We start from the raw sequence: 19,067 nt of genomic DNA, 5'->3' as shown, positions 1-19,067 counted from the left end.
CTGTATTATAACCATATTTCACAGTGGCTTATCATATTGTCCTATCTTTATAACATGATGTATCATATTATGTCATATATACATTATCTATTATATTTATTGATAGACGTAATATTTATTGATATGGCATATTTTCCCTCCGCGCCTACAGAAACTTCCTCTATCATCCAAAAACTCTGTAAAAGTTTGTTTTGTTTGATTACTTTTCCTTTTCTCTCTCTATTCATTCTTTATTTTCTCCCCCTTCATTTAATTGTTCCTTTCTTCTGTCCCCTTTTCATAGACTATACAGTATGTTTTTTTTCCATTTTTTTATTTTCTATATGCTACCTTTCATTGAATTATTTTAGGAAACCCAACATGACAAACTTGGTTTTTGTATGTCTTGTTTACTTCATTTTTCGTATATGCAACACCGTTGGTTATTTTGCATGTGCTAAATAAATAAAAAATAAAAATCACATTCATAATGCCTGTGGTTGTTTGTGTGTGTGCTTCATTTTGTTGTTTTTTTTTTAAAATGTGCATTTTTGTGCCCCTGAAATATGTGTTTAGATGTTTCCCCAGGATCAATAAGGATATTCTGTCTTCCTTCAAGACATTGATATTCATTTCTAGAAAAGCATTGTTACCAGAGGACTTGTGTTAAAAACTGGTTCAGCTAGTTCCACAACACTGGCCCTTCCCCCCCCTATTTTAACAACACGAAGCACAAAGAAATAGACAAGAAATATGAACATCAAGAGGGAAGAAGTACTTGTGAAGAAAGACTTTTTGTAGTGCGCTGTCTCGTTTTACTGCTTACTATGATCCAATCCCCCTCTCCCCCTCCCGTCTCTCTCTTCTCCATCTCCTTGTAAAATTGGTTATTTGGGGGATTTGACAAACGCAGGAGTCAAACTCCGGTCACTAGTTCTACAGCAGAGTGGGGTGGGGGGGGGGGGCGCTGGGAGCGCTGCGAGAGACAAATCCGATATGCTGCATTTCATTTCATCTTCCGCACACACACAGAAAATTCTGACACTCAGCGAGGAGAAAGGGAAAAAAAACATCTTTCTTGGAGGATGCTGCAACCGCGGGTTCATATGGAGGCCGGCAAGATAAAAAAAAAAAAAAAAAAAAAAAAAAAGAAGAGAGAGAGAGACAGGAACTTGTTGACGACAAGCTCCCTCTGCCTCCCTCTCTCCGTTTCTGTCTGATCTTCTTCTTCTTCTTAAGTCTGGGTGAAGTCCGACATGGGGGAGAGCCAGAAGTAGCAATTACCGGGGAATGATTGCTACCTGTTGTTGACAATGATTCGCCATAAAAAATACAATTTCTCAGGTTATTAAATAGGCCTTCACATTTGAGATGCATTTTATTGTTAAACCTGCCGGAGCCAATCAATGCAGAGCGCCCCGGGCTCCATCTCCATCATTTAATTACTCCACTGTCAATCAATGGAAAACACATTTTTAGGGAAAGACGATCAATACGGAGAGGTGACGCAACTGATGAAAGGGATTGTTACCTTACTGACACACTGAACGGAAGACACACGTTATATACAAACACACACGCACACACACACCGCTATAATGAAACTGGGTGTATTGATTGTGATACAGTTGAAAGTGCCTCCAATCTGCCTCTGTAGGGCATTGTTAACAACCGCAGCTCTTTTGTGTTTTCATATGGGTCCACTGATTGGAATTTCTAAGAGCACACAAACACAAACGTGCATACATTGACATGCTTACCCTTGCAGTACAAATACCTAAAGTGAATTGACAATTATTATTTATCCCTCTTTGCAAAGCAAAATTCATGGTAAAGTGATTTTTAAATGTGTAGTTAATATTTCTTATGATTAAAAGGAACAAAAGAAGGTCTCAGGACAAACATCAGAGATGTGTGTGTGCATGTTTGATTGACAGCTCAGCCAACGGGGACTCAGAGACGCAATGGAAACAAAGTTCGGGGGGCCACCCTTGTGGGCCGGAGGTTAAAGTGCCGAGTCGACCAGGAACTGAAACCCTGGTTGGCGTCTGACTGGAGACCTCTAATAAAGTTGCACTGCTACCATTAATGATGACAAGCTGCCATTTGTATGTATTCCACATCAAGGCATTCTCATGAACGGGTTTGTATGATATCATACCAAAACAACAATTCGTATGATATCCTACGAAATTACGGCGGCCGCCTGCTAGTCACGTGATGACCAGTCACATGACGGTTAAGTTGAGCGGTCTTTACAGTTAAGTTTAGCCAAGAAAAGGTGACTGTGAGCTGATTATAGAGCACCGTGAAGTTACGGTGGTATCAGAGGCCATTGCAGTTGAGTTTAGCAGACAAAAGGTGAATGTCCTGCGGCAACGACGTTGCTGTTAAGTTTAGACACCAAAACGACTAGTAAAGTTTAGAAAAAAGATTGTGTTTTGGGTTAAACCACCGTCCTTAAGCAGTAGGCTACTCCCGGGACACATACACCTGTTTCCTGGGTGAAAGTCTTGTGTTTTCTCCTTATGCCTACCAGACGCTAGAAGATTTTGAACAGACTCTGAAAAGACTAAAGTCTGACACCATCTCACATCTAAAAGATAACCATCTCACATCTAACATTAAAGAATGTCATAATATGTAAAAAGTGGGGATCTTGCAGGGTCACACATTGCAAGACTACAACTAGATTTGTTTAAAAAAAATTTAACCAAGCTAGCTAGCTACAGCTAGCGTTAGCTGGTGACTTTAGGGAAAGTTTGTAGATTTTCTGTCCTGCCGTACATGCAGATGAATGTCTCCAGGACCCGGAGGTCTGCGTTTATCTGCCGGTAAAACTCCCGTTGGATGAAGTGCTTCAGAACGGTTGAGAATCAGTAACTTTTCCTCTTTAGCGTTTAGCACGGCGCCATAGCAACCATAAACAACACCGTCTCTAGCCATTTGCTGCTTCCTGTTTGGTGCTGGAGGGAGAGCACCCATTGGTTGTTGACGATGTTCACGTGATTTAACCCTTGTGTTGTCCTTTGGGTCCCAGTGACCCGAAGGACAACACAAGGATTATGTACTTCCCTTTACTTTGTTGAGAATTGCTCTCTAAACCCTGTTTCTTGTAAAGTAAGTAAAGTTTATTTCTAGAACACAGTTCTAGACACAGTTTAAGCTGACCAAAATGCTGTACAAACAAGAACTAAGGTGCTGTATTAACCCTTGTTTAGAGAGCAATTCTCAACAAAGTAAACGGAAGTACATAATCCTTGTGTTGTCCTTCGGGTCACTGGGACCCGAAGGGCAACACAAGGGTCTTCACTACCAAGACTTCAAACTTACGATAATATCAAACACGTTCGATTTTGTCGGGAACGGTAAAAAGACTGACTGGGACTGAGTTTGAGGACCTTACACCAGACGATGGAGACGATGGGAGCGCCCCGACTCTAGCAAGACTCTCAGGGTTTCATTACAATGTTGGAAAGTAGTCTGCGACCGTGGAATCGCTTTTAAAATTGTTTAGTGTAAGGTCTTAAAAAAGGAAGATGTGTTCGGAGCTTTGCCGACCAGATACGGCAAACGTTTAAATCGATCAGCTAGCTCCGCTACCTTCTTCGTTGCTCTGGTTGGTTGTAGCGCTATCCTATTGCATGCAGAGGAAATTTGAAAGAACCCGCCCCTCGGATTGAGCCCTGCCAATGGTGAGTTCCCAGACCCAACATCTTGATGTGGGTCTGGCTTGTCAGACTAGGTTACCCTGGGACAAAGTCTAATCAGATGGGAGCAAAGTCTTATCAGATGGGGGTCCGTGGTCTAATTTGTGTCAGTTTAGGGGTCGCTGACGTGAAAAAGTTCTGGAACCACTGATCTAAACCACTTTATTTAGAAGGTTAAACTGAAAGCTATCACCTGAAATGTTGCTAATAATCTCTCTCTCCAATGGTGATAATCTCGCCAATGGTGTGTTTCCAGACCCAACATCTTGATATGGGTCTGGCTTGTCAGGCTAATGAACCAGTTGATGAGATACAATACTCTTTGATAAGGACCACAGCATTTAACATCCAACCGACTGATGGTTTCCACAGCTGATGAGCTAATTAGTTATGCAGCAGGCTCATGTCAGTTTGCACTGATTAGCTCAGAAGTGTGAATCTCTGCCCACTTTTTTTTTTAAATAAATGAAACATATTATGTAACATTTATCAAAGATTTTTCCATCCATGGTGTCAAATCCATAATGTTTCCAGACTAGTTTGGTGCAATATTCAACGATAAATCAACACTGAAATAAAAAATAGCCAAACTAACTGACTTTATGACGACTTGGGTTAAGAGATTGGTTGGAGTGGTTGGTCTCAGTTCTTGCACTGAGCTTTGCTTACGCTCTGGTACGGGGTTTGGACCCATGTGGGACTGTATGACAGCGATACATTATAGTTACACAGCTTAATTAAACTGGCACCTACTGCTCATACACAAAGAAGAGAGGGATGAAATGAGGGAAATGTTGAAAGATAATGAAATGTCTCTGACACACAAGACCTCTCCAATGCTCAACTCTCATACATGCATGCGCATGCGCACACGCACACACACACACACACACACACACACACACACACACACACACACACACACACACACACACGACTCTGGGGATCATCCGTCTTTGGCTGGAGATATGAAAAGTGTGTAATAGTTCTGTGACCATCATGAAAGATGTAGAGTAATTCACCTCTGTTTGTCGATTGATCCCATGATGACAGATGGACGGATTGTGTGTGTGTGTGTGTGTGTGTGTGTGTGTGTGGTGTGTGTGTGTGTGTGTGTGTGTGTGTGTGTGTGTGTGTGTGTGTGTGTAAGTAATTTAACCTGTTCTCATATTGCTGTTACAGTGCGATCAGCTGAAGGTTGAGTTGACTTTATCTCTGGCTGCTTCCCAAGTCTCTTCTTTGATAGCTCCTCACTTGACCCGGAAGTCCTTCTGGTCCGCCTTTGTGAAGGCCGTCTCAAAGCTCTTATTGCTGCCCCGAGGATGGAGGATGGAGGATGGATCTCTGAGGAGCTATGAGACGAGGATACACGAGAGCAGCCTTCCCGGAAGCCGTGCAGCTGAAACCCGTTGCTAACTCCGCCCATACAGCCGACAAACGTGGGTGACGTTTCATCCCTCTAAAACCACATTTCCTCTCTCCTCGCATGATTGCCGCGCGTCTCTCCCATGCTTCCTCGGTGGGATGGACTAAGACGCGAGGAAGGGAAGCAAGTGAAGGAAGCGTGGGTGCAATATAATAAACTGTGACGCGCCCTCTGTCTTCCCCCGCTCGGCGCCCGTTACCGTCTCTTAAGAAAGGCGGTAAACGCTAGGGTTGCCGTGCCGACGCCTCATCTGCAGTTTCTCAGCTTGTATAAACATCCTCCTGCAGTTCATTCAGAATACAAACTCTGAGCCAGGGTATGGCCCTGTCATGATGACACACTGCAGACAGGCAAGCACGACACACACACACACACACACACACACACACACACACACACACACAATCAGGGATACGAAGCGAGAATTAAACAGAATGTTATTAGCCCCTAGAAACAAGGACCATGAATACTTTATATGTTTCTCATTTTTTTTATTCACTGCAGGTTCAGAGCCGAAGTTTTTTAGGTACATGACATGAGTTATAACAAGCCTGGGGGCCTTAAAAGAAGTCTTAAAATCTTGTTCAAGTCCTGGGCTAAAGATGGTTGAGAACTCGGAGCCATCCCCCCTTGTATTTTTGCATACTGATTTCATTACTTGTACTATCCACATCTCCGAAATTATCAAAAGTTGAGTCACTCTTTGAATCTTCCAGCATAAATAAGCTAGATCCACTTGACAGGTTCTCCTTAGAGGAACCAATTACTCTGAATTTATTATGGAGGCAGAAAATTATCCAGAATATTTTATCACAACGTGAACAACTTGCTCCGAGGGACAAGAGTCGCTCAGGCTCGACACGAGCAAGCAGAGTCATGACTGTGTTTTTCAGAAAGCTGTTTAAATTTTAAATTAAGTCCATCACTTTTTTTTTTTTTAAATCAACAGTGAATTTCAAGATGTGTAATTACCTTCTACATTAATTCAGACATGTATTATTGGGCGAATTCAGTGATGTTCAGAAGAGGTTATTTGTGATCAGACTGCGGAGAGAAATCAGGAGGACTTATGGAAGCACCCGAAATGTTTCTTCAAAGTACTCCACTGTCATCTCATCCTTCATTGTACACATGACTCCATAAAAAAGGTCAGCGGTTCACACGGTGATACATTGATTATGTGATAGGGGACCTGATCAATTGACTGATCGGCTGGCCAATCAAAAGCCTGACTAAGTGGATTTGTGGCAAATCAAATACCCATGAGGACCTCTGCGCAGTGAAGGTGGCCTTGGCTCAGCACTCAAGGTGAACGTTCACTCACTCCTGAAAACTGCCAAAGTCACCCATGACCGAGCGTACTAAGGCAGATTTAGAGTAGTACGTAGGCTAATCCTAACCCTACGTTAGTGGCCTAGGCCGCTGTGAGGATTTACAGCAGAAACTCACTGCATGCAGAAATGCACTGCATGCAGATGCGCTGCGAATAGCTGTGAAGCGTAGATTAGTGCCTGATCCCGCGCCTGGCTGTTCATACCAGACGCACATTTCTCCGCGCCACGCCGGTCACAAAGCGATTCCTCTCTCTCTCTCTCTCTCTCTCTCTCTCTCTCTCTCTCTCTCTCTCTCTCTCTCTCTCTCTCTCTCTCTCTTTCTCTCTCTCTCTGCGTTTTCTCGGTTAACTACATTCGTAGGGTCCAAAAACCAGGAATACAGTATACTTGTGGGGTCCAGATAGCTTTGTGGGGCCAAAATGCTGGACCTCACAACTTTAAAGGGCTGTTTGAGGGTTAAGACTTGGTGTTGGGTTAGGGTTAGAATTAGTTTATGGTTAGGGTGAGGGTAAGGGTTAAGGTTAGGCATTTAGTTGTGATGGTTAAGGTTAGGGTAAGGGGCTAGGGAATACATTATGTCAATGGCAGGTCCCCACAAAGATAGTGAAACGCACTGTGTGTGTGTGTGTGTGTGTGTGTGTGTGTGTGTGTGTGTGTGTGTGTGTGTGTGTGTGTGTGTGTGTGTGTGTGTGTGTGTGTGTGAGACGGTCTCGCTCGCCTGTTTGCATGTCTCGCTGAGAAGTCAAGACAGCCAAAATCACCATGAACCTGGGTGTTTTACTTTGAAATGTATTTTCATAAAGTGTCCGGCTGCAATGTGGCCTGCCTGTATGTGATTACCTGCCTCGCTTGACACACTCGCTCGCGGCACGCTGAAGAAATAGAGGAGACGCCGAAACGATTGCTGTAGCTCTGGGACCGGCGGGGCCCCTCCATTGTTTCAACATTGGGAGGAAGAACACACATTATAACCGGGCATGTAGGGATCTAAGCCATAACATTTTGAGCATCAAGACTTAATTTCCTGCATTCTACTGAATTTTTTTGTGCACAAATATAATGCACATATAATTTCTTTTTTTATTTTCTACGCTCCTGGTTTCTTTAACTCCACAATGTAGCACAAGTAAACATCATATTTCCCAGTTACTGTTTTCCATCAGATCGTTTATAGATCTTTACATTTCCATCCTCAAGGCAGCTTCATTTCACGGAGAGAGAGAAAAAAAAAATGGTACAGTCCACTTCAGTGGTTTCTGAAATCGTTGGGAAACATGTATTTAACAGGTAAGAAGGATAAATAAATACATTTTTTAGCTACCTGAACGGTTACCTCTTTTGGGAAGTGGATTGTCAAATCTTTTGAGGGGGACAAATCTATCTCTATAGTAATTGTTGGGGCTTTGTAAATTATAGAGTGTGGTCTAGACCTACTCTATCTGTAAAGTGTCTCGAGATAACTCGTGTTATGATTTGATAAATAAAATTGAATTGAATCTCTTCTAAATATTGGGGGGGGGGATACATATCCCATGCATCCCCCCGAAATCTATGCCTATCATGGGGAGTGTATGGGAGAGTGAGTGAGAGAGTGACGGGGGGTTAGCTTCAGAGCGAGATGAGACGGAGAAACAAAGGGTCTCCTCTGTGCTTTCTGACCACGGTGGGAAATCTGTAGCAGGAGAAGTTAACCCTCTCCTTGATTTCATGTTGTTTATGGAGAAGGAGAACCAGGAAATAAGTCGGGGGGGAAATGCAACGCTACCAATCCACCACTTTAGTTGTTGCGGTCACCGCGAACAGTTACATTTCTGGGGTGCACGACAGGCTACGCCAAAGGGTCTGCACGTACGCACCTACCTACTGCGTATATTCAACGCAGAGCTATAAATCAGGTACTTCAATTTGTAAAGTGGACTGTATGTGTCTGAACACAAGTGGACAGCCCTAGACACATGGCCGTTGACACCTGTGTGTAATATGAGTCTCCAGCTGACCACTTGTGTTCAGATTTTGTTACGGCCTGGAGATATCGCTGTACATAATGGGGAATCCAAGACATCTCTTTCCATTGGGCAAAACAATTGACGGTCACGAACAACACTTTGTCGGTGTTTTAAGGCCCCAACGTCGCCTTCCAGGCAGTGCTGCCTAGGAGGCACTAGGATTAGGCAATGGTTAGGGTTGGGGTTAGGGTTAGGGTTAGGTGCCTTGAAGTCAACGGTCGCAGTGCTGCTTTGAAGTCGACGTTGGGGTCTTAAAACACCATCGAGCCACTTTGTCCAACTTGTCGTAAAATGGGTAAGGTATAGAGCGCTGTCACCAAAACAACCACCAAGTCCTGCATTGGTGAGGCATTTTCCTGTTAAATCCTCGTTGGAGACGCATGTAATCAAAGACCTCCTCTGTAAGATGTTTGAGTAATCGGTTCTTGGTGGTCGTTTACATGTATTTAGCTCTTGTTCACTTGTGATCTGATTGCCTAAAATGCATTTTAAAACCAGGTTCTGAGAGTACATCAAGTAAATGATGTGGTTTACATCCAAGAAAAGAAAACAGTCTAAAAAGAAACTTATTCATGGACAACATTGCTCGTTTTAAGCCCCCACCGTCGACTTCAAGGCAGCGCCGCGACCATCCACTTCAAGGCACCTAACCCTAATGCCTTGCATGCAGTGCTGCCTGGAAGACGATGTTGCGGGCTTGAAACAGCAAACACCTTCCTAATGCTAACCTAATTCTTGGTGTTTTGTTGTTGTTGTTCTAACATAAAACACTGAATAACATTAAGTGAGAACAAGCACAGTTTAATTTCGAGAAATGTATAAACATGCCATACTTTAGCACACAGTATTTCATGCATTAGGAAAACCACACACACACACACACACACACACACACACACACACACACACACACACACACACACACACACACACACACTTCTATAGATTAATCACAGTAAGGAGTTAGTAAGGTGTGACTAGCATGGTAAGAGGAAGTATTGATCAGTGGACTGTGGTCATGATTGTTGAATGTAACTGCAGAGCTGCTCTCACAGACACAGACACACACAAACACAAACACAAGCAAGTGCACGATACACAATTTATAATAAGCACAAAAACCTCCCATGTGCAAATCTGTAACTCATATCCTGTAAAAACACAAACACTCATGCTCTGAATGTTAATCGTGAAACCCTGGGATAATTTTAACAGTAGTAAATGTAATTAAACACATACGCACGCACACGCACACACACACACTTGAAATCAGCTTGGGTTATTTATGATTCTGAACGCCACGCACACACACACACACACACACACACACACACACACACACACATGGATCTTAACACTCGTGGTCCTGCGTCCACTCTGCCACCCACACAGTCTCACTTAATAATGATTAATCTCAGAAAAAGCCCCGGCGTGCTGAATAATGGATGCCTGTCTCCATTCCTGCAGTTTAAATATATACATATTACCCCATGAATAATTAACACCTTCATTTCACAGCTGTCTCTTCAACACAGGATGGAAAGGGAAAAAAAAGGATTAAGTTCACCATTGTCCTTCCTTGCCCGCCTCTGCAAGGCCAACAGGGCATGTAACAATATTTCAACAAAATTTAGTCGGACAGGCCAATTTTTCACAGCCGACGTTGGCGTTCAGGTCCCTAACTGGCACGCCCCAATGTCTAATAATACCAATAATTCACAAGTTATATTCTTCTCATTTTGGTTTGTAAAGAAATCGTATTTCTTTACTTGTTTGAATCCAACTACAATCACAAGACTGTCCTCAAAAAAACGTAAATGCCTAAAACAACAGATGATTACGAGTGCAAGAAGAGGATCTTGTATGAGAATAAACCTTCTCACAGCAGACATTTTGACTTGTAATAATAGTAGTAGGAACTATGAAAAGAATAGCAGGAAAAACACTTACTAATAACACAAACAACGGCTCTGATCTATTCAAGTGTTCCAGGGACAGTGGGCCAGCATGCACATTACCTGGATCACTAGTCTCGCATTGCCAGACTTTACTCCACAGCGCTGTGGAGTAAGGTCTGGCTACACCACAGGTGCATTCTGGAATAGGAGAAAAAAAAAACGCTCTGGGTTGTTTGTATTTCTTTAAACCAATCACAATTGTCTTGGGCGGCGTTGAGCTCCAGACGCAGCGGCGGTGGCTCTGCTAAATAGTCTCAGGAAGGAACTTGTTTTGGTGGAACATTTGCACCCCACAAAAGCAAACGCCACATCCAATATTAAATGAAATGAACTGTTCAAACAATACATTAACGTGAGCTATTTAAGTTAGCTGATACATGGTTAAACTTCATTAGCTCTTACCAGTGTATAACCACAGCAATCCCACCAATCGGTCCCAAACGTCCCAGTTAGAGAGGAGATGCCCTAAACATATTCTTTGTAAATCTTTACAATCATTCCCTGAAAGAACCAAGCAGGCCTGCCTCGCTGCACCATGCAATTAGTTCTTCAATACCGGCCATTTTCAGTGTGTAGCTTGCTAGCTCAAAGTTTGTTGTCGTTTCCCAAAGAGAACGGAGTTTCAGAAACAGCAACACACAGAGGAGGTGAGGGACCAACCCTGAGCGGCGTGCCGAATGTCACACAGTAGCAGCGGGGTAACAGTGTTGAAAGGCAGCAAAACCTCCTGAAGCTAAATTATGTAACTATTTCACTTTAAAATAACAGCTTCCAAATCATTTTGATGCTACTCTGAATGTAATAAGGAGAATGGTATTCCCACTCCGCACCCCAAACGCCTGCTCTCGCACTCTGGCGAGCTGGTCAGATCTCCCGGGAGAAGTGTGTAGCATTTTACGGCACTGTGTCACACACACGCCATCAAACCAAGCAGCCTGATCATCAGTATGCATAGATTTTTAATGGCAATCTTTGCTGTGTTTGTGCCTGTGGAATGCACCCAATAACTGAAGGATGCACAGCAGTACCAGGGGCGGAGCCAGACGTTTTAAGCATTCGGGGCTCGGCTTAAACCTAGGGTTCCGTGTGGCATGCTCTAACTATGGCAGCTATATGCACAGGGTCAGCCCTATGTTCCCACAGCCCAATGGTCTGACAGCCCTATGTTTCTACAGCCCAATGGTCTGACAGCCCTATGTTTCTACAGCCCAATGGTCCCACAGCCCTATGTTCCCACAGCCCAATGGTCTGACAGCCCTATGTTCCAACTGCCCAATGGTCCAACAGCCCTATGTTCCCACAGCCCAATGGTCTGACAGCCCTATGTTTCTACAGCCCAATGGTCCCACAGCCCTATGTTCCAACAGCCAAATGGACTGACAGCCCTATGTTCCCACAGCCCAATGGTCCAACAGCCCTATGTTCCCACAGCCCAATAGTCCAACAGCCCTATGTTCCCACAGCCCAATGGTCCCACAGCCCAATGGTCCCACAGCCCAATGGTCTGACAGCCCTATGTTCCCACAGCCCTATGGTCCCACAGCCCTATGGTCCCACAGCCCTATGGTCCCACAGCCCTATGTTCCCACAGCCCAATGGTCCCACAGCCCAATGTTCCAACAGCCCAATGGTCCCACAGCCCAATGGTCCCACAGCCCAATGTTCCAACAGCCCAATGGTCCCACAGCCCAATGGTCCCACAGCCCAATGGTCCGACAGCCCAATGGTCCGACAGCCCTATGTTCCCACAGCCCTATGGTCCCACAGCCCTATGGTCCCACAGCCCAATGGTCCGACAGCCCTATGTTCCAACAGCCCAATGTCCGACAGCCCTATGTTCCAACATTTCTGAGAAATGTTTTTCACTGAAAATTAGGCCCTATGTTCCCATAGTCCTATGTTCCCACAGCCCTATGTTCCCATAATTTCTAAGACATTTTCAAAATTAGGTCACGTGTTCCTACATTTCCCTTTAATTTAAGCCCTAGTTAGGGTTAGGGTTACAGGGATAAAATCTGATACAAATTTATGAAAAAGGAAATGTGGGAACATGGAGCCTAATTTTCAGTGAAAAAATAAAATTGTGGGAACATAGACACGCTCCCATATGCACCATTTTTCAAGTAATTTAATAGAAGACAGGCTAGAAATATGTACATCATTTGGGAAAATCATGATCGTTGTAACGATTCCGTTCCCCCCCCCCCCCCCCCAACGTATTTGTCGCTTTTTTGACGTTTCTCTTGCTTTGTCGACATTTGTCGCTTTCAGACATTTTTCCTATCTTATTGTTCTCCAACTGTCTTCATTATACTGAATGCTCCATTAATTTGCTGGCCTAGTCAGAGAGACTGAGAGGAAATGAGACAAAGTTGAAGTTATTTTAAAACCCTAAAATATTCGGTGCTTTTGAGAAAACTTTTGGGGCTGGAGCCCCTGAAGACACGCCCCCCTCCCGCTCCATCCCTGAGCAGCACAATTTATACTAATAAACTTTGTTTAGTTTTACACAAAGTGTTTATAGTAGTTATAATATAATAGTTTATAAATGACTTCCATTCACAATGGCATGCAAAAGAACATGTGAAAACATGCCTCATGGCTTTATGATGTAACAGAATGAATTGGTAAACCGCTGTTACGAAATGCTGCGCAGCACAATCCCGGCTGATGCTTTTGAGTTTACCGCACGACGTGTGTGGGCCATGTAATAAATAATAAAGCTAACTTATTTATCTTTTTAATCTGTGCCGTGTTTTCGGTGGAGAACTTCAAAGAAATGAAGCACAAGGACGGTGAAACTCACATCACAGACCGGCCGACCGGAGCGCAAACAAACACTTGTGAACTCATAGATGGAGTTCAGTCCATCAACAGAGCAGTCTCCACAGCCGAGCACCTAGCAGAACAACACCTACACACACACACACACACACACACACACACACGACTCTGGGGATCATCTGTCTTTGGCTGGAGATATGAAAAGTGTGCATCGACGAGCGCCTCAATCTTACTGCCTCCACGCTGCCGCTGCAGAGATCCAGCCTCCCCCACATGCCCTCAATCTACAGATTAACTGCGTTAAGCGTGTGTGAGAGCACATATTGATCACTCTTCAGAACAGTTTAAAAATTTACAAAGATTTCACAACAAAAATATGACTTTTTTTAGTCTCTTACGTAAAACTAAAGCTAAATTGTGGTGGTGCTCAAATATCTGCACAGTTGATAGGATAAAAATTCAGTGCTCATAAAAATAATACCAACAATAATATAATAATTTTATTTGATATAGCACCTTTTACATACAGAGTCACAAAGTGCTTCACACAATAAACATTTGATCAAATACAGTAGGATCCAAAACAGAAAATAAACGGTTACACTTTACTTGAAGGTGTCTACATAAGAGTGACATGACACTGTCATGAACGGGTCATAAACATTATGAACAAGTCATAAACGTTTATGATATAACGCTTCTTTTAGTAAGTGCCATTCGGTTTTTGTCATGACAAGTTAGGGTTCATGTGTCATGACACAGTCATGACAGTGTCATGTGTTCATGACAGTGTCATGTCACTCTTGTGTAGATACTTTCAAGTAAAGTGTTACCCAATGAACAAGCAAAAACAAATACAATACCAACGAAGGTGAAAGATTAAAAGACTAAAAACCCCAAATTACAAACATGAGACAAAAGCGTGCGTCTTCAGCTGCTTTCTAAAAGCGTCAACCGAGACTGCAGAACGTAAGTTAATAGGAGGGGGGCGTTCCACAGAGTCGGAGCTACCGCTTCAAACCAACGGTCACCTTTAGTTTTCAAACGAGTGCGTGGGACCACCAGTAGTCCCTGGTTAGAAGACCTGAGGGACCTGTTAGTTGTGTACAGATGGAGCAGGTCACAGATATTTTACATTACATGTCATTTAGCTGACGCTTTTATCCAAAGCGACTTACAATTAAGTGCGTTCAACCTTGAAGGTGCAAACTCCACAACAAGTAGTAAGTGCAAGTACATTAGCTTTAAAATGGGTAATGCTACAAAGAGCCATTTTTTTTTTCTTCCCTTCTTTATCTGGGGTGCAGTCGGAAGAGATTGTTTTTAGCCTTTGGAGGAAGGTGCGTAGGTTTTCGGCCATCCTGATGTCAATAGGGAGCTCATTCCACCATTTGGGAGCCAGGACAGCAAACAGTCGGGATTTCGTTGAGTGATTAGTTCTCCCTCGCTGTGAGGGGGCAGCAAGCAGGTTGGCTGATGCAGAGCGGAGTGGGACGGGTTGGGGGTATAGGGTTTGACCGTGTCCTGGATGTAAGCTGGGGCTGATCCGTTCGTGGCCCTGTATGTAAGTACTAGTGTCTTGAAGCGGATGCGGGCAGCAGCTGGTAACCAGTGAAGAGAGCGGAGGAGCGGTGTGGTGTGAGAGAACTTGGGGAGGTTGAAGACAAGTCGAGCTGCTGCGTTCATAAAACACGGCCGTAGGGTAGCTCTTCACAGGACGCCGATTGGTTTCGGTCCGCTGCAAGTCGGCCACAAACGCGGTACTTGAAGCCTGACGATAGATTTTCGTGTGAAAGGTGATCCCGCGATTCTCGCGTAATCCCGTAAAAATCCAGCTGCTGTTCAAGGTTAGAACATACAGTATATGCATATAAAAAAAGTGAAAAAAAAAATACATTCATGCGGATTATGTTCCAGGCCAAAGTTGTATTATTGACATTTTAAAACTTGGCGATATTTACAGTTTGGAACGGTAACTCCGTTACCAACAGGAACACAGTATAGATATATATAGTATATAATATTGAAGGGTTTGACAAAGCGTGGGTAGCAGCATGTTGTGTGCCCAAAGCTGTGGTCGTCGGTGCTCTGGAGACTGTAGGCGAGAGAGGAAGAAACTCTAAATCTAATTTAGTCCAAATATCTCCTGTAACCTCCGAGTGAACTGTAATGTTGGAGTTAGCCGTCCGGATCCGAAGCTCATCATCAAAGAGGGCCCTCTACACCGATCCGGTGACAGTCTAATGGCTGATGGCCCGGCCTGGCTCACAGCATATAGGGGGGGATGAGTGTTTCCCTGCCAATCCAGTCTCATGAGGCTCTCTTAACACTGCAGTCTGTGAAACCCAAAGTATGTGATAGCACTTGGGAAAAAAAGGTTTCCAGCTGAGAAGGCTGGATTACTCAGCTGCACAGGATTTTCTTTCATTTAAAAAAAACAAAAAAAACTTTGAGCCATGTAGTCCATCTTCATCCATGTGTGAGCCGAAGAGTTTGGAGTTGTAAGAAAGACAAAGAGGCAGAGACAAAGGCCGGAGTTAAAAGCAGAGTCCATAATTGTGGATCTGAATTTATAGAGCAGTTAGTTTGAGAGTCAACGCATTCTTGTGAACGGGTTTGTATAGCGTATATCTTACGAAAACGTAAGAACAGCAATTCATGTGATATCCTACAAAATGATGGTGACCGCTGGCCAGTCGGGATGACAGTTAGGTTCAGCTGTCCACAGTTAAATTAAGCCAAGAAACGTGGCCTTTGCCGTTAAGTTTAGCCGACACAACTGACAAACTGACTGTGAGCCAGGTACAGAGCATCGTGAAGTAGTACTCCCGGGACACAAACACCTGTTTCCTGGATGAAAGCTTTGCGTTTTCCCCTCAACTTTTTCCCGGGACACAATCTCTGCTCCCCTGTTTGAAAGCCCCGTGTTTCAGTTGAGTTTAGCCAACAAAAGGTGAGCGTCCTGCGGCGTTCAGGCACCAAAATAACTAGTTAGGATTAGAAAAAGAGATCATGGTTTGGGTTAAAACACCGGTCCCCCTAAGCTGGCGGCATCGTTTGGCGGGGTGTCTGGATGGATTGTGCGACCTCCTTGTGCAGCCAGGAGCTCACGAGCTCTGTCCCACGCTGTAGTCGAGATTAGAGGCGATTCCGAAGTACAGGACAGACGTCTGCAAAATGGACCGGATTCAGACAGAATGCCGCCAGTTACCTACAGCTCCGAGGCGTCCGCGGCAGACAGACGTTGGGCTTCTCGTGAGCTTGGCCGTTTGTTGTGTGGGCAGATCTCCTACGCTTTATTGTACATAGTTGTGTGTTTGTGTTTGTGCTAATAAAGCTCTTTCTTTAAATAAACTGCACGGTCCTGGCAAATAATTTTCCTTAGGATAACAATGACATGGATATACAACATAGCATATCATATGGATGAATATATATACACATACAGTATACAGTATATTATAATGACCCAGAGTGACCAATAGTGACAGATCTGCCAACCAATCACGAGTGATTTTTCTTTTAAAAAAGGAGTGGTTTCATCCAATACTGAGTGAGAAAATTCCAGCCAGGCCAAACATTCTCTGGCCGATATTTTATTCATATGCTAATTGGAGCCATTCGCACCTCCGCGGGAGCTCTCCACATACGTCATGGTTCGTTTCCGTCGATATGTGGCACAGACGAACATTCACAGGCTGTAAATTGTCGTTAACTGCCAAAAATTTGGGAGATTTCTGGGCGTTTACAGGCGTTTACGGGGACGGAAATCCCAGTTTTCATGCAGTGGTACTCCCAGGACATGAACACCCGTTTCCTGGGTGAAAGTCTTGTGTTTTCTCCCTAACTTCTTCAGGGACATGAACTCCGCTCCCTCAGCCCTGTGTTTTAGGACCCAAACATCCACCCCGACTGTCTCCCTACGAGGATGCACACTCTTATCAGTTTTTTTGTGATTGTTGCGGGAAAAAATCCTTGATTATGCGGCACGTTTTCTTAAAAAATGCAATGGAATATGCGGGATATTTATGCAATTTTATGTGATGAAATTGCAGGAACTCGTAAAAATTGCGGGAACTTGCAAAAACTGCGGTTTGCTGAAAAAGAGAAAAAAAAAGTGATTTCCCCCAACACCCTGCTTTTCGATGATGTTCACATCGCGTAATTACGTCACTTCATAACGTTCCCATGGCAACAGGGGAAAATGGCTGCTCTCGTGTGAAGTAAACGCAACATTTTTCAACTTTCTGTTAAGATATGTGACTTTTTTGCAACGAAAATGCAGGGATTTTGAAATCATATCAATATGCGGACTTTGGCTGATTATGCATTGAATTATGCGATCGCATAAATCACGTTTTTCTGGAGGGACTGGCTTATAGCCTACAGCAATAAATACGTGGAATTCATATGAATTACAGTACTTTTTGTAGCTATACGTTTGAATGCTTCATGATAGCAGCATGTGAGAGTAAAGGACAAACTCAAGGACAATGAAAACAGTAAGAGAGAGAAGAGAGAGAGAGAGAGAGAGAGAGAGAGAGAGAGAGAGAGAGAGAGAGAATGTGTGTGCTGCTAAAGAGCCACTGAGATCTCCTGTTGATCAAAGGCCGTCTCTCTCCTGCTATCGCTCTCCATCTCTCCTCTCAACTTCTCCTCACATCTTTTTTGACAGTATTACCAAATCCCCCACGAGTGCCAGCTGGAGAAGCAAATAAAATATTCTGTATAATCTGCTCATGGCAAGAGTTTGAAAACTTCTCTCTAACTGACATCCAAACACACATTTCTGACATCCCGGAATATGTATCTTCATAGTCATTAAATACAAGCCAGTAAAGAGCCGCCCAAAACCTCCTGCACACATATACAGTGCACAGGTACATACATATATTTATATACTGGAAAGCTCTGAAAGCAAGTGATGTAGGAGTGAATTCGGGCCATCGCTTTTTGGGAGACAAAAAGTGCAACTAAACCGATTTCAGCATCTTTAAAAAGATGATTTGTTTTGGAACATGTAGTCAACGAAAACAAAAAAGGATTCACAAACCAAGTGGAAATTAGACAAGAAAACAGCTGGAAGAAGCCGTGAAAACATGCAGGCTCGCATGGCAACATTTCTACAGAGTCAGTCAGGACCACTTTGTCAAAATAGATTCATTCATCTGCAATTTGTATTTGGCGTTATGGCTCTGTTCTGGGGCCTCCCCGCACTTCCACGTGCATGTATGGAAAGCCTTAAGGGGAGAGAGAGAGAGAGAGAGAGAGAGAGAGAGAGAGAATATGTGATATGTACTATATGTATTTTCTGTAAACTGCTTTGGCAACAACATGTTTTCTTTGTTCATGCCAATAAAGCAAATTGAATTGAGAGAGAGAGAAAGGGTTGGAAGAGAGACAGAGAGAGAGAGAGAGACAGAGAGAGAGAGAGACAGAGAGAGAAAGACGGAGAGAGAGAGAGAGAGAGGGATGGGAGGGAGATTGAGAGAGACAGACAGACAGAGAAAGACGGAGAGAGGGGGATGGGAGAGAGAGTGAGAGTGAGAGAGACAGAGAGAGAGAGAGATGGAGAGAGAAAGACGGAGAGAGAGAGAGGGATGGGAGAGAGAGACAGCGAGAGAGAGAGAGAGAGAGAGAGAGAGACGGAGACAGAGAGAGAGAGAGAGAGAGACGGAGACAGAGAGAGAGAGAGAGAGAGACGGAGACAGAGACAGAGAGAGAGAGAGAACAAGAGAGAGAGAGACAGAGACAGCGACAGAGAGAGAGAGACAGAGAGACAGAGAGACAGAGAGACAGCGACAGAGAGAGAGAGAGAGAGACAGAGAGACAGCGACAGAGAGAGACACAGAGAGAGAGAGACAGAGACA

This window comes from Perca fluviatilis, chromosome 9 (genome assembly GCF_010015445.1).
Source record: "Perca fluviatilis chromosome 9, GENO_Pfluv_1.0, whole genome shotgun sequence".
Taxonomy (NCBI): domain Eukaryota; kingdom Metazoa; phylum Chordata; class Actinopteri; order Perciformes; family Percidae; genus Perca; species Perca fluviatilis.
Note: the sequence above shows the minus strand (reverse complement) of the source record.